Source organism: Lucilia cuprina, chromosome 3, assembly GCF_022045245.1.
Source record: "Lucilia cuprina isolate Lc7/37 chromosome 3, ASM2204524v1, whole genome shotgun sequence".
NCBI lineage: Eukaryota > Metazoa > Arthropoda > Insecta > Diptera > Calliphoridae > Lucilia > Lucilia cuprina.
The window spans coordinates 49,443,027-49,459,374 of record NC_060951.1 but is presented as its reverse complement, the minus strand read 5'-3'; the positions used below and the strand labels follow the sequence as shown (position 1 = coordinate 49,459,374).

General features: G+C 28.1%; 2 protein-coding genes across 4 annotated transcripts in view; one reads left to right on the top strand and one right to left on the bottom strand.

Annotated features, from left to right (window-relative positions):
• Positions 1-1,184, bottom strand: part of LOC111674878 (adenylate cyclase type 9) — a 102,685-nt gene extending 101,501 nt beyond the window's left edge. For both annotated transcript variants that reach the window (XM_046945340.1, XM_046945341.1), the window contains exon 1: positions 912-1,184. The gene's annotated coding sequence lies outside the window, so the exon portion shown is untranslated. The remainder of the gene's footprint in view (positions 1-911) is intronic.
• The window catches only part of LOC111674909 (actin-like), a 72,779-nt gene that overhangs the window by 52,166 nt on the left and 4,265 nt on the right, over positions 1-16,348 (top strand). The gene's annotated exons all lie outside the window — the stretch shown is intronic.

The window sequence follows — 16,348 nt, the reverse complement described above, 5'->3', positions numbered from 1 at the left end:
TATCAAAAGCATTATTTAATATCGGGCCGAATCTTTAAATATTTTAAAATTTCGTATATTTAGATGTATTTTACTGTTTTGTTCTAGTTCAGGTCTAGTCTTTATAATTATCATATTTTCTAAACTGCAACAAACATTAAAGAGAAATTAACAATAACCGATTCTGAAAAATAGTGTAGGTTATTGGCAAAAAAACAAAGTACTGATGCATCGAATAAAAAAAAAAAAACAACAAAATTGTAGGCATGACTAAAACAAAAAAAAAAGAAACTGCAAAAAAAAACTTTACGAATTAAAGAAACAAAATATAAAACACAAAAATAACAACAATATAAATAAAGGTAATACATGATAAAGCAACAACCAAAACAAACAGTCAATATAGTTCGATAGTTTAATATAAACAAAACAAACTAAAACAAAAACAAAAAAACAGGCAAAACAAAATCAAAACATACAACAAAAACGAAAGGGAAAACCCAAAAAAAAAAACAAAATACAAAACAACAACTCCAAAAAACATAAAAAGCAACAAAATCAAAGAAAAAAATCACACACTAAAAACGAGAATTTTTTTATTCAGCCAATTTAAAAACACACACAAACACTTCACTTTTAAACACACACTCACAAATGACTGACAGGCAGCCAGTACGTCAGACTGACTTCTTTTTTAGTCATAAACAACAATAATAACAACATCACTTGTATCTGGTTTAATAAAAGCAACTAAAGAAAAAATAAATCTCAAAGATTTTTTAGTTTAATATTTAAACATTTAACTCGTCTCATAATATTTCAATTCTATTTTTTTTTAATTTTGTTTAAATAATATTCTTCATTTCTATTTGTTGTGTATAAATTTAATTCAAAGATTTCTTTTATATTAACAAAAATTTGGTTTTATTTACATTTTATTTTTCACATTTCTTTATGCTCTGCACTTAAAGATTTCTTATTACAGATTTTTAAACACAATATATTTTTAATTATTCTACTTCAGCATGAATAAAAAAAACGTTGAAATTTAAGTAGCTATTTTTATTATTTATTTTTCATTGATTCTCTAGTATTTATTTAATTATTTATTATATATTTTCTTAGTATTTAATTTCAGTATTTTATTTAGTACTAACAAATAATATTATTCTTAATGCGCTCTTAATGTTTCAACACGCACGCCGTTCAAATCAAAACTAAATCTTGTTACTAGTAAACTGCTTAGTTGTTGGGTTCGTTTAACATTTTCACACAACAACTTTAGTAAATCGAACTTCGGACATGTTTGAAATCGAACATAACACAACATGTTGCTATTCCCAGCAGTTCGACAAAGTGTCAATGCATCCAAAAAAGACAGTAATTTCCACTCGTATCCTAACCACTCGGCTAGCTCTAAGTCGTCTTTCGTCACGAATTTATTCTATGTAGACTAAAACGAAGCAAAAAGATTCATTGTCTTCCATTGAACCATTTGGACTATCTTTATGACTATATCTTTGTATGTTATGGAGTGACGATTGACTTCCTTCCTTTCGTAGGTCAAGAGTATTTTAAAATAATAAGACATCTTGGTAGCTGGCGGCTAGAAGTTAGCTCTAGTAGCCGATTAAAAAGCTAGTTTGGGACTGGTCCGCTAAACTGCTGGGTTTTTATTAAATAAATGTAGGAAAATGCTCCATCAAAATAAAAAACAACCCAATAAGAACCAACACAACAAGAACATGTGTTCGGAAAGATAGAATAATATAAATATTATTACGGGGGAGCAGTTCTGCCGACTTTTGTTGTGGCGTGTAACTGAAGTTGTGGCGTTGAACTGAACTGTTGTGGCGTTTAACTGAACTGAAGTTAAAAATCAATAGTTAATAAATTTTTGAACTGAACTAGAACTGAACTAGAACTGAACTAGAACTGAACTAGAACTGAACTAGAACTGAACTAGAACTGAACTAGAACTGAACTAGAACTGAACTAGAACTGAACTAGAACTGAACTAGAACTGAACTAGAACTGAACTAGAACTGAACTAGAACTGAACTAGAACTGAACTAGAACTGAACTAGAACTGAACTAGAACTGAACTAGAACTGAACTAGAACTGAACTAGAACTGAACTAGAACTGAACTAGAACTGAACTAGAACTGAACTAGAACTGAACTAGAACTGAACTAGAACTGAACTAGAACTGAACTAGAACTGAACTAGAACTGAACTAGAACTGAACTAGAACTGAACTAGAACTGAACTAGAACTGAACTAGAACTGAACTAGAACTGAACTAGAACTGAACTAGAACTGAACTAGAACTGAACTAGAACTGAACTAGAACTGAACTAGAACTGAACTAGAACTGAACTAGAACTGAACTAGAACTGAACTAGAACTAGAACTGAACTAGAACTAGAAATGAACTAGAACTGAACTAGAACTGAACTAGAACTGAACTAGAACTGAACTAGAACTGAACTAGAACTGAACTAGAACTGAACTAGAACTGAACTAGAACTGAACTAGAACTGAACTAGAACTGAACTAGAACTAGCCCTATTTTACACCGTATGTAAAATATGTTAACGTAGAAAAAATATACGTTTATGCTCTAAACAATACTACAACAATAAAAAAATGACCTACATAACAAAATTAATACTTCACAATTTTTATTTAATACAATTCCTTTAAATAACAAATTACTTTATACACTCAAAGAAAATTTAAAGTAAACTTTAAATACGATTTACAGAATTAATAATATATGTTTATAAAAGCCCTAAAGTACATTAATTATCGAAGGAAATTAATACTAGCTAATGCATTCTACCTGTCCCGGTTTAGTAATCCTTTAATTTTCTCGAGAAGAACTATACTCTAGAATATATTTCTCCAGAATAAAAAAAGGATATTTATTGTTTGTGACAAAATAGCGTAATGTTTCTCCACACTTGCACTAGTTTTTTTAGGTGAGTGTGGTGTCCTCTTTAAATATTAAATTTCAATCAAACAATAAATCTTGTATTTGTTTTCATTTCTTATTTTCACGCCATTAACTTGTATTTACAGTACAAGAAAACCCACCCAATAATGAAAGTGTACAAAAACATGTTTATTTTCTTGTTACTGAAGAAAAATACGTAGAAAAACTAATAAAAAACCAAGAACTCATAATATATCATGTCAATATCTTTTGTTTTTATTTCCCGTATACACTAACACTTTTACATGGACACACAAACAAACATACACATAAACAATCTTCGAGTTCCTGTCGGTAGTGATACAAACTAGTACTCTTACTTTAATGTGGTACACAGTGGAGTAAACGCATATATAAGGTATGGCAATGATATGCATTATTACAAAAATATACAGCAAAAGACACAATCGCTAAATATAAAACACAAGTAAATGCAGAATTAAACAGAAATATTTTAAATAATAAAAAAATATTAATTTGCTAACCACTGTGTCTAATTTAAAAGCCAAAATATCCTTGCTAAGCATACATACGCATTTTAAGTGTGTGTATAAAAGTTTATATAAGGATGTTTTTATATCATTTACAATTATTTTTCTTTTTTCCTTTTCACTTTAATGGAACATAGCGTTCAATTTCTCAATTTAGTTGGTTTTAGAAAGACAGTGTGTGTATGTGGGAATGAATTGTAGCAAAATTGTTAACTAACGCATTCTACTCATCCAGATGTATGCAATAAATTCATATTGATTTCTTTTTGGACAACAAGATTTATTAACAATCTAAAAAGTTTGCATGTGCAATGGAATTTTTACGTTTATTTGTGTGTGTGTTTACATGACAAATGATGAAGGATGTTTTTTATACTAGGAGCACTACACCATGATAATGATGATGCAACAATAATATTCAAGGAAGTTTCTTTTGCCTGTTGTTATTTTGTTAGCTCATTTGCTTGTCTTATGTTTCTGTGCGTTAGTGTGACTAAAGAGTTTTGTGTTACTATCAATGATTCACTGGGAGATATTGCAAGTTGAAATGAAATATAACAAACGTTTCATTTTAATAATGAAGGAATTGGAAACAACAACAAGAAGATTTATCAAGAAAAATTAATATCAGTATGACATATAATCAATTGTATAAATCGTATTAGTTGTGATGACAGAAGAAGAATCGTATTAGTTGTGATGACAGAAGAAGAATACTATAGAGTTGACCATTGACTTAACTGTAGAGTAGACTTTAGACTAGACTATGTATTAGACTATAGACTAGACTATAGACTTTTTTTCTATAGACTATAGACTATACAATAGAATAGACTATAGACTAGACTATAGACTAGACTATAGACTAGACTATAGACTAGACTATAGACTAGACTATAGACTAGACTATAGACTAGACTATAGACTAGACTATAGACTAGACTATAGACTAGACTATAGACTAGACTATAGACTAGACTATAGACTAGACTATAGACTAGACTATAGACTAGACTATAGACTAGACTATAGACTAGACTATAGACTAGACTATAGACTAGACTATAGACTAGACTATAGACTAGACTATAGACTAGACTATAGACTAGACTATAGACTAGACTATAGACTAGACTATAGACTAGACTATAGACTAGACTATAGACTAGACTATAGACTAGACTATAGACTAGACTATAGACTAGACTATAGACTAGACTATAGACTAGACTATAGACTAGACTATAGACTAGACTATAGACTAGACTATAGACTAGACTATAGACTAGACTATAGACTAGACTATAGACTAGACTATAGACTAGACTATAGACTAGACTATAGACTAGACTATAGACTAGACTATAGACTAGACTATAGACTAGACTATAGACTAGACTATAGACTAGACTATAGACTAGACTATAGACTAGACTATAGACTAGACTATAGACTAGACTATAGACTAGACTATAGACTAGACTATAGACTAGACTATAGACTAGACTATAGACTAGACTATAGACTAGACTATAGACTAGACTATAGACTAGACTATAGACTAGACTATAGACTAGACTATAGACTAGACTATAGACTAGACTATAGACTAGACTATAGACTAGACTATAGACTAGACTATAGACTAGACTATAGACTAGACTATAGACTAGACTATAGACTAGACTATAGACTAGACTATAGACTAGACTATAGACTAGACTATAGACTAGACTATAGACTAGACTATAGACTAGACTATAGACTAGACTATAGACTAGACTATAGACTAGACTATAGACTAGACTATAGACTAGACTATAGACTAGACTATAGACTAGACTATAGACTAGACTATAGACTAGACTATAGACTAGACTATAGACTAGACTATAGACTAGACTATAGACTAGACTATAGACTAGACTATAGACTAGACTATAGACTAGACTATAGACTAGACTATAGACTAGACTATAGACTAGACTATAGACTAGACTATAGACTAGACTATAGACTAGACTATAGACTAGACTATAGACTAGACTATAGACTAGACTATAGACTAGACTATAGACTAGACTATAGACTAGACTATAGACTAGACTATAGACTAGACTATAGACTAGACTATAGACTAGACTATAGACTAGACTATAGACTAGACTATAGACTAGACTATAGACTAGACTATAGACTAGACTATAGACTAGACTATAGACTAGACTATAGACTAGACTATAGACTAGACTATAGACTAGACTATAGACTAGACTATAGACTAGACTATAGACTAGACTATAGACTAGACTATAGACTAGACTATAGACTAGACTATAGACTAGACTATAGACTAGACTATAGACTAGACTATAGACAAGACTATAGACTAGACTATAGACAAGACTATAGACTAGACTTTAAAATATTAAATGTTTTATTCTTCGTCAAAACTGCTGTCTGCATTAAAACTTTGATCCCCTCTTCTGTTCTGGAATTTAGTGATTACATCTTACATTTCACCATTCACTAAAAATATAAACAATTTTCCAAATTTTTAATTCTTTTAAATTTGATACTTTAAATAAACTTTTCTCCTTCAGCAATTTAATGGCAATCGTTTGGGTATATATAAACACAAGTACATAATGATTCCCTTAACTTGTTTATAGATACAATATTTTCAAAATGTAGTACATAAAAAAGAGTCATAAAATTGTGTGAGGGTTGGTGTGTAAAAAAACACAACTTTAATGGATTTTTTAACACTTTCTTAATATGCACTCCAGCAGTTTTGCGAGAAGCTTCTTTATAAATGTTTAAATAATTTAGAATGAAGTTCACACAACTATTGTCAACATTGCACTCCGAACTGCAGGAACATCACAAAACACACACAAAACTCTTACATACACTCAAACAATTGCCAGAAATTAAGAGAACGGGTAGTCCAACTCAATTACATGCACGGTTTATGACAACACTTTACAATATAATAAATAAATAAAAAAAATACGAATTTCCCTAAAAATATGTTACTAAATTGATTGCAGCAATTGTATATGAGTATAATTTTTTATGTAAATGTGTGTGTAAAAAAATCATCACGCTGTATGCAGTAAATAAAAATGCTTTTAGTGTCAAATAAATATGTTAAATAAAAGTTGTGCAAAAAACCACTTGCTTTTAAAAAATGTTTTAAGAAAATTTTTGCAACAATAAAAATGTTACAAAAACTAAGTAAATAAATAAATATTCAATAAAATTTGAATGTCAATGCAACAAGATGCACTTGAGTAACAAAACATATTAATCGTTTAAAGACTCAAACAAAAAAAGAAATTCAAAGGGAAGTTAGATAAATGAAATTGGACTTACTTTATACTTAAACTAAAAATGTTAAAGTGTTTAAGATTAAATTATTAAAAATTTACTGAACTTTATTTTGGGCTTCAAAAACAGTTAAAGCTTTTTGAACTTTAATATGTAAGGCATTTTAGTTAATGCTTTTTAAATTAAGTAGCCTAAAACGATAATCTAAATTAATCATAACTTTGGTAAGAATACCTTCCCTCTAACCTTTTATAACGACCGATTTTCTTCTTTAGTACGTTACAGTCTTTCTACTGTAAATATACTCTATAGGACCATTGACAACAACAATAACAGCAGCCGGAAAAAGAAATTCCAAAAGACAACAATTACTATTTATTCATATTGTATATTGGATTTTTACATTGACAATGACTTTGAAATGCTACCACTTTGGATTGTTTTATTCTCTCTTTTTGTCTGAATACTTTTTTGCAAACATAATTACATCTTTATACAGAAAAATCCTTAAATACACTTAAACTAGTATGAAGTGAGTGTAAATGTGTAACGGTATTTAAGAGGGTTTAAAACCCAGCAATTTTGTGAATAGCTAATGTTGCCATTGAATACAATATTTTTCGAAATATCTAGCAGTATGAAGTAAAGACTTAATGACTTGAACAAAGAAGACTATCGTTTAGTATAAAGTCTTGTCTATAGTCTAGTCTTTATTCTAGTCTATAGTCTATGTAGTCTATAGTCTAGTCTATAGTCAAGTCTATAGACTAGTCTAGTCTTTAGTCTCGGCTAAAGTTTAGTCTACAGTATGATCTAGTCTAGTCTACAGTCTAGTCTATAGTCTAGTCTTGTCTATAGTCTAGTCTATAGTCTAGTCCGTAGTCTAGTCTATAGTCTAGTCTATAGTCTAGTCTATAGTCTAGTCTATAGTCTAGTCTATAGTCTAGTCTATAGTCTAGTCTATAGTCTAGTCTATAGTCTAGTCTATAGTCTAGTCTATAGTCTAGTCTATAGTCTAGTCTATAGTCTAGTCTATAGTCTAGTCTATAGTCTAGTCTATAGTCTAGTCTATAGTCTATAGTCTAATCTATAGTCTAATCTATAGTTTAGTCTATAGTCTAGTCTATAGTCTAGCCTATAGTCTAGTCTATAGTCTAGTCTATAGTCTAGTGTATTTTTAGCAAATAAGTTAGGTTAGTAAAAATATTAAAGAAAATTTAGTTTGAAAAGGCTCAGAAAAAATTAATCATTTGTAGGTCTATTTTGCTGAGCTTTTTCAGTAATTCTTAGAATCATGTGGTCATATAAACTAATGAATTGTTAATAATAGATACGAAGCATTAAAAGGGGATTTTTAAGATGACTTTTATTTTGGGTTTGATCTAGTTGTGTAAATTTAAGAACTGTAAACTCATTTAAAGATATAAAAATAAGTATATCCTAAATTCTACTCGGTTGAGAAGTTTGCAAGTCTTAAAACAACATTTTACTTTCACATCATTATACAAATTTCTTGCCAACAATTTTCATTTTGTTTTATTTTTTGTTCTAAATACTTCAAGGGATTTAAATTATGTCTATTTCTTGTCTACATAAATGTAGCAGAAAATATGACTTACTAGAGAAAGAAAAAAGAAAAACAAATAAATAAGCCTTTGTCAAGGATAATTTGTTTAGAAGGCAAAATTTTTCACTAAATTGTAAATTTTTCTTTGTTTCCAGTAGCTTAGTCCATCGAAATATCTATTTTAGTAGTAAAAAATATTATTAGCTGTATGTCAAGTTATCCCTTTTTAAAAATAACAATTTAAGTTCATTAATCTTATTTTCATATATTTTTTTCTTATTATTGTATTAAGCTTGTTAAATGGCTAATAAACTTTTAAAATAACAGTAAAGCTAAAATTATTACAATAGAATTTTTCAGACTTGTTTGTGCATCACCATTATCGCCATAATTTCAAGATTATTTGTGATTAAGCTGTTGTATCACTTAAATAGGAATATTAAAAAAATGTTAATTGCATAAAAAAGTGGGAATTTAAATGAAAATTATGAAATTCTTTAAGAGGAAAAAAGCTTTGTTTGTTATAAAAAAAACGTTTTTTTTTTGTTTTATTTTGCAGAACGACAATAAATTATAATGAAGGTCCTTGACGTTTACTTATACTTATACAAGTAAATGACTTTTAGTTATTTTGTGTGGACATTTTTTTTTGGGAAAAATTTGTGTATATTTTGGTTAGTAATTAAAACAAAGGAAGATGTTTTTTGGGAAGAAAAATACGAAGTTTGAATTTGCAAATTTAACATTTATTTTTCTAAAGTTCAAAAACGTTTAAATGTGTTTTTTTTTTTTTGTAGAATTTGTATTCGGAAGTCCTTGAGAAATTGAAAAAAGTTTAACGTTCATTAAATAGTTGAAATGTGAAATCATCAATCAGGGATCTCTTTGAGACTAAATCTTAAAAATGTATAATCTTCAATTTATGCTTAAAACTTGTGACTTAAAAAAAACTTAAATTTACGCAATTAATCTGGGACATTTATGTATCAATCTTAAGACTTAATGAAATAATTTAAATTAATTACTTGAGCTTCAACGTAGAACCAATCTAATGTGCAAATAGGGCCACTAACAATTTTTATTTAGTTCAATTAATTTTTGAGATCAATAAAAGCTTAAATTTAAGTTTTTAACTTCAGCTTTAAAAACTTAAATTTCGTAAGTATTTAGAAAAGTATCACCTGAACTATGACTTATTATAATTTTAGATATGATCCTATGTGATCACACTAGACAGAGGAAGAAATGATGCCTTCCCATAACTAGTAAGAGCAAGGTTAGTATAATGGTAGGTTTTCTCAGTAATTTTAGGGATTTCTCAGTAATTTTACAGGATTAAGGCCACAGCTATACAAAATAGTACGAACAGATTCAGACGATTATTGAGAGGGACTATACGCCACTTGTTTTGAGGCGTTCTCAAATTAAAACCGGAATACCTATTTTTTAATTTTGATCGTGATTCTCATAGTTTCATCCTTTTTAATCATTTATAGTCGTTTTAATGTACATATCTTTTTACCTTTTCGCACTGTCCAAAAACGTCGACACCGCATGAAGTAAATTCACCAAGGGGATAGGGCAGATATGTTATAAGTACAAAAAATATATAAATACTCAAATATATTTTGCTGATTTATATTTTATTACATTAAACTAAAAACTAGATATTTAGTGTTTAATTCACATAACCTAACAAGAAATTCTATTTTTTAACTTTGCAGAGATATTTGGCGCATGCACCACATGGGCATTTTAGGACTTTAATAAAAAATTTTTCTGCTTCAAATTGTGAAATCGAATAAATCTATTATGTCTTCTTTTTCACTATTATTGATATTCTTAACTGAACAATATATTTTTTCAATCACAGAAACTAAAAAGGTTAAAAATTCACAAATTGAAATAATTTTAAAGGCAATTTATCACGTCTGCCTATTATTTCAGGTTTCGCAGATGTGCCCCTATGGCGAATGAATACTTTTTCTGCTGGAATACTTTTTCCGCCCTTGATTGCTATTAGATTCTTGGTTGTTATCTTATAACATATTTTACATGCCTCGGGATAATTACCTTTATTCCTATTTACGGATTTCATACAAAAAGTCTGATAGAAACTAATCGTTTTTTAACTACATAAATCGAGAGCTCTTATAAACTTGAGAATTAAGAATTTTAATAGATTTTAAACAACTTTTATCTAAACATCAAATAGCGCTTCATTTGAGCATAGGATGTTTATCTGTGGAGACTTCGAATTTCAAAACAATTTCGATGCTTTTATGAAATAAATTTCATCGGATATTTATAAACTTTTCGATATTTATATTCTATTTAAATGTTATCACTTAGAGGACTTTAAACCCAAATGTTGGTGATTAAAATACTCGAATATGTATTAAATAATGTGACGTTGACTTGTCGTTGTTATGCCTTCATTTTAGTAGACATTTTACACTTGAATTGTTAGACTTAAAAAATTGAACTTTATACTGTAATTTTCTGACTTCTATAGTGTAAAATTTTAAACTTTGGGTGAGATATTCTATTCGACATGTGCATATATAAGCACTTACTATAAAATACATATCTATATCAAACCTTAAGAAATAACTTTTGTTTAAACTGATTATAACCATGTTTTTTTACCACCAACATATTTATTACTTTTTAAAACAAAAAGTTTTGTTAAAAATTTGTTTCTGCTTTGCACAATCATCATCCCTTTGTATTCAAATTGGCCTGCCTATGAACTTATTTGCAATGTTTTGGAACAAGTTTAACACGAGCAGACACTCAGACAGACACTTTTACATATTGGTTTTGGAAAAAAATATAAAAATGTTTTTTTCATGATTGATGCATTTATTGTGATTGCTTTGATTGATTGTGTAGAGAGAGTTAAAAACTCAAACATTTTTTTGTCATGAATATTCACATGAAAACAATTGCAACAATTCTTTTTATCTGGTATTTTTATACATATTTACGAGTATTTGCACTAAAATCTACAACAATACGAATATAAAAATAAAAAAAGTAATAGTTACTATAAAAAATTTTACTGATTGTAATGGTTAAAGCAACAAAAAACACAAAAACATTTAAATGTCAAACCAACATAAATGCATACAAATTGTAGTGATCCATTCAGAGGGGTGGAGAGAAGGATAAAACAGAATAAAATGCTGGTTTTGTGGCACTTGTAAGAATTCTTTTTTACTAGCACATCAATAGAAGCATACAACTAAATGCATTTGGTAGTAAATGTTAGAGTGTGTGTAAATTTTCCGTTTCCTTTCTCGTTTATAACCATTATTCTTTTAATCCTTACGGACAATTGTCATTGAGAATTGTTTAAAAAGCAAAGTAAAGTGACAAGTCTGTACGCAGTAAAGGTGTGCATTGAATTACAAAACTCTATTAAGATTGTATGACAATTAAAGTTTAATTTTCAAATAAACCAATAGATAAAGAGAAACTAGTAAAATTTTATATTCTCTTTTGCTGCAAAAGGAAAAGTGATAAAATTAACTGGCAGAAAATTATTATTATTGTTATAAAATTACAAACAAGAGTTCCATTAATAAATTATTTAATTTAAAAAATTTATTTTTTATAAAATATTTACAACAACCATGACCCATTTAAAACAGTAAAAATATTCACCAGATAAAGGACATATAGAATTTTTTGTGAATTTTACAAGTATTTATATTTAAAATAAAAGTCAAGCAATGACAAGGATATATTTAATGTGTATTTTTACAAATGAAATCTTTTGCTATTGTATTCGTAAAGTTAGGAAAAAAAATTTAATTTAAAAAAATTGTCCTGTCCTGGCATTTGTCAAAAAAGGATATAAAACATTACAAAAAGATTTGCTATTTTGTTATATTAATAAAAAAAATAATTTATCTTTTTATGTAAACCAATGCCTTATTTAAATATTGCATTTATTTTTGTTTACTATTTGTTAATTATTCTCTTCAAATACAGTGTCCTCTATTAAGGACATTTTTGATCATGTTTATGTCATAGTACACATGTAAATGTCATTTCATAAACTCTATCAATCATTGGATGTTGTTGTGTTCGCATTGATTACAAATTTAAATGGATGTTAATTAATTGAGATTTTACTACGAAAACCACATATTGCTGTTAAGTTTATACTCTACTTATTGTTATTACACGCTTGTTAATTTTCTTGCAAGGATAATGTGCACAGTGGGTTTAGAGGAGATATCAAAAGGAAACTTCAGTGCTTTTTCAAAATTTATTTCTATAAATTAAGAAATATTGAAGAAAATGAAATAAATACAAACGTGATTTTCTCAATAATCACCATTTTTAGAAACTGCAGGTGATTTTTGATTTGTTAACAAAGAAACCATTTTTAAAACTACTTGTCTTTATTTAACACACACTGTTCACTGGAAAACTTTAACACCAAGAACATATATTTAATGAAGTTAATCAAATCATTCGAACAAGTAAATATCAATCACATTGAAACAACAAATATTAATAAAAACATTGTTCTGTCATCAATTTAAAAAAAAATTCAGGGCAACGTTTTTTTAACAAAATAAATATGTATGATAGTTGAAGCGCTATTTTAAAGAAAATTTTAATAAAACAATTTAATTAATTAGTTCAAGAACATGACAATAATTTCACACAAAAATAAATATTCATTAAAATAAGCAAATTTCAAAACAGATTAATTAAAATATTTTTTTTTAGTTTTTGGTATTTTTTGTTAATTATCAATTGTCTGGCATGAATTTTTTTAAAATAATTTCCTTTGAATCACATTTGTTCATTATTCTTATTTATTTTTTTTCTTCATTAAATTGCTTATTGTTATTAAAAGACTACACGTGTTTTGCACATGAAAACGTGAGTATATAAATAAAATTAAAAACATAAATCGAATATTTAAGTAAGAAAGCAAATATAAATTCAAAGATATTTATTTTTCCTTTATATTATATAAACATATGTATAAATATAATAGAAGATATTTGCTGAGACACAGATTGCAAACTATTTTCAAGAATGGGAAGTGTGGTAAATATTGTAAATAAAGAATATAACAATACATTTATGAACCTCACACTGTTCGACAACAATGTCAAAAAAGATTTGAATAAGATATTGAAATAACACCTGGAATAAGGTTTTCTTATAATATACAAATTTATATTCTTATTATTACAAAATAACTCATGTGTTTTAATTTGAACTTAAATGAATTACTTGTAAGAATATTCTCCTTAATTTAGGAAAATAGTCATCTCTAAATCATTGTCTTTATACATATGGGGTATTTCAAGTTTTCAAAATTTTAAATTAAACAAGTATGAATGTATAGTTGGGCATATGATACCCTATACTAGTAGGTATGTTAAAAATGGGAATAATTAAAAAAAATAAAGCATTTGAGTTGTTTTTAACTCAAAGGGGAGTAGGGGAAAATATGGGCCTTTTCTTATAAATGTTGATAGAGGAATTTACGTATACTTTAAAGTTATTTATGTAGAATTTAAAAATTTTATTAATGTTTTTATGTGAATTTTGACCTTCAAGTCATTTTCTAAAGGGAGTTTGTATGGGGGATAGGGTCAAATGAGGCCCGATCATTACAAAAATTTGTAATGTCATTAAAAGTTCTATAAAACTAAGTTTTGACTATTGTTGACATAATAAAACATTTAACTTAATTATGAGCCCAAAGGCCCTATTCGGGGGTGCGGTTGTATGGGGGCTAAGCGAAATAATGGACCGATTTTTTCCCACGACAATTGGATCTTCGCTCCGGAACGACCCGAGTCATACTCGGCCAAAGATTGTAAGCCCAGCGACAGCTGTATCAACCGAAAGTTTTTTCCCCAGGAAAGAACTATCGGCCACAGTCGAGCTGTTACAACAACCGATTTTATCCAAAAAATAGTGTGTGCCAAATTTCACCAAATTATTTTGAAAATTGCGACCTGTATCTTGCGCACAAGTTTTACATGGACAGCTACACAGACGCACATAGCTTAATCGACCCAGAAAACGATTCCAAGCCGATTGGTATAGGACGAATATTTTTATATGTTACAAACATCAGCACAAACCCAATATACCTTCCCCGCCAAAGTGGTGTAGGTTATAAAATAGGCCAAACATTGTTTCTAAGAGATTGAAAAAATATTAATCTAACTTTTTTGGAACAAATTTCACTCAGAACGGCAGATAATAAGTTATACACTTATGTCTAAACTATATTAGTGCAAATTTCATCCCGATCCCAAACATAGGTTTGAAATGAAATCCTATATATACTTTTTAGGTTAAATGTTTGTTCATCATCATAATTTACACACAATTACCAAAACTATTAATCGAAATAATCATGTTTGAAAATAACAAATCATCACTTGGACATTTTTGAGAATCCTCTTAAACAAATATGTATACAGTAAAGGGTGTTTTTTAAAGATATACAAAATGTCAAATCAATCACTTAGGCCTTTGATTTATCAGTAAACTTAATTTTCAGAAAAGAGGGTTATATGAGGAGTAAGGAAGGAAGATTGTATAGCTAAATGAACCACTTTTTTTATAGATTTTACATCACTCAGGAATACTGATTGGTAAATTTTAAGGATTTTACCGTTCAGGAAATCCACCTTCCATAGATCTATAGCGTACACTAAGCTAAGTCTGTACATCCGTCTGTATATATATGATACTGCATATGATACTGATACTACACACCCCCTTTTAGAAAATCACCTTTTTTGTCAACAAATTCTTTAGATGCTAATGACTGGTGTAGGTGTAGGGTAGCCTGTGTTTATCATGAATATAATGATATGATAAAATTATGAATATAATAGATGGATAGATTTTCCTTAATTTAATGAATAAAAGTAATAAAAACAATCATATAATTAATTCGATTAATGAAACCTAATAGAAAATGCATACCATAATTGATGACATTAATGATTTAGTTTCATCATTAGGTGGTGGAACTTAAGAAAACATTCTCTGCTGGGTGATTCTAAGCTTATCTCAATTCTGCGGGATGGGTTAGCTTATGGAAAGGGCATAATAAATTGATTTTCAAATAATAAAACAAGTTGGGATCGTTAAAAAAATCACCCTTTATTATGGTAAAATAAATTATATATAAACGTGAGTACTTACATACAATTTTCTTTTATCACATGAACAAGTTTGTGTGCTATTTAACAAGCTAATTGAGAAGTTACTAGAAAGGAAAATATCTCTATAACAAATGAATTTTTTTTCTTTGTAAGTCGAGCATAAATATAACATATAAAAAGTATGTATTGCAATAAAGAAAAATATATTGTAGTAATGAATATAAGGGCAAACTGGAAAAGGTTTGAACAATTTTGTATGAAAAAAATAAATACATATACAAAAAAAAAATATATTTTTCTTTTTAAAGGCAACTCTGAACACCTATTTTTTTTAGAAATATCCTTAACAATATTATTTTCTTTTAAAGCAAAAAAAGGTCAAGTAACTTGTTTACTACAAAGAAGAAAACAAAGAAAAGATACATATACATATACAGAAATAAGTAAACAAAAAGTGAAATGAAAAATAAGCCAATATAGTATGAATTGAATCCTTTTAGTAGGAATATCACTTACACAAAGAAATATAAGAACAAAACAACACTTACAAGAAAACTGAGAAGGTTTGTAGAAATATGCAATTTAACATTCAATAAATTTTGTAAATGTTACTCATATTAAATATTAATGATTATTGACATTATCCCATGTCCATGATATGAATTGAATTAAGTATTTGAAATAAACAGAAAACAAAAAAAGACACACAAATAAATGAAATATTTTGACATTCAAATTACATTGAATGAACTTTTGACCCTTGTTAACTTTAGCATCAAGTTGGTGAGATAAGTAAGATATTTTTTCATTTAG